This window comes from Mustela nigripes, chromosome 3 (genome assembly GCF_022355385.1).
Source record: "Mustela nigripes isolate SB6536 chromosome 3, MUSNIG.SB6536, whole genome shotgun sequence".
NCBI classification, from domain to species: domain Eukaryota; kingdom Metazoa; phylum Chordata; class Mammalia; order Carnivora; family Mustelidae; genus Mustela; species Mustela nigripes.
Window position 1 is genome coordinate 133,619,229 of NC_081559.1, and position 270 is coordinate 133,619,498.

Sequence of the window (270 nt, forward strand, 5' to 3'; positions counted from 1 at the left end):
TACCTTTTGTTCTCTGAAAGTTCCATAACTAGGGAGAGTCTGACATGGTTTTCATTTATTTGTTTTAGATTCAAAATTGGATGTGTCATCTAAATAAAAGTCATTCAGGTCTCATTCACATGTTCTCTATTGGAAAATCATGAGGGAAGGCCTCTATATGTTTTAAAGGTAAAAATAATTTTTTTTATTTAGTAAGCATAAAAACATTTATTTAGTAAACATTCATCTTTTTCAAGTTTGACTTGTGGGAAAAAATGAAACGGTCTTTTC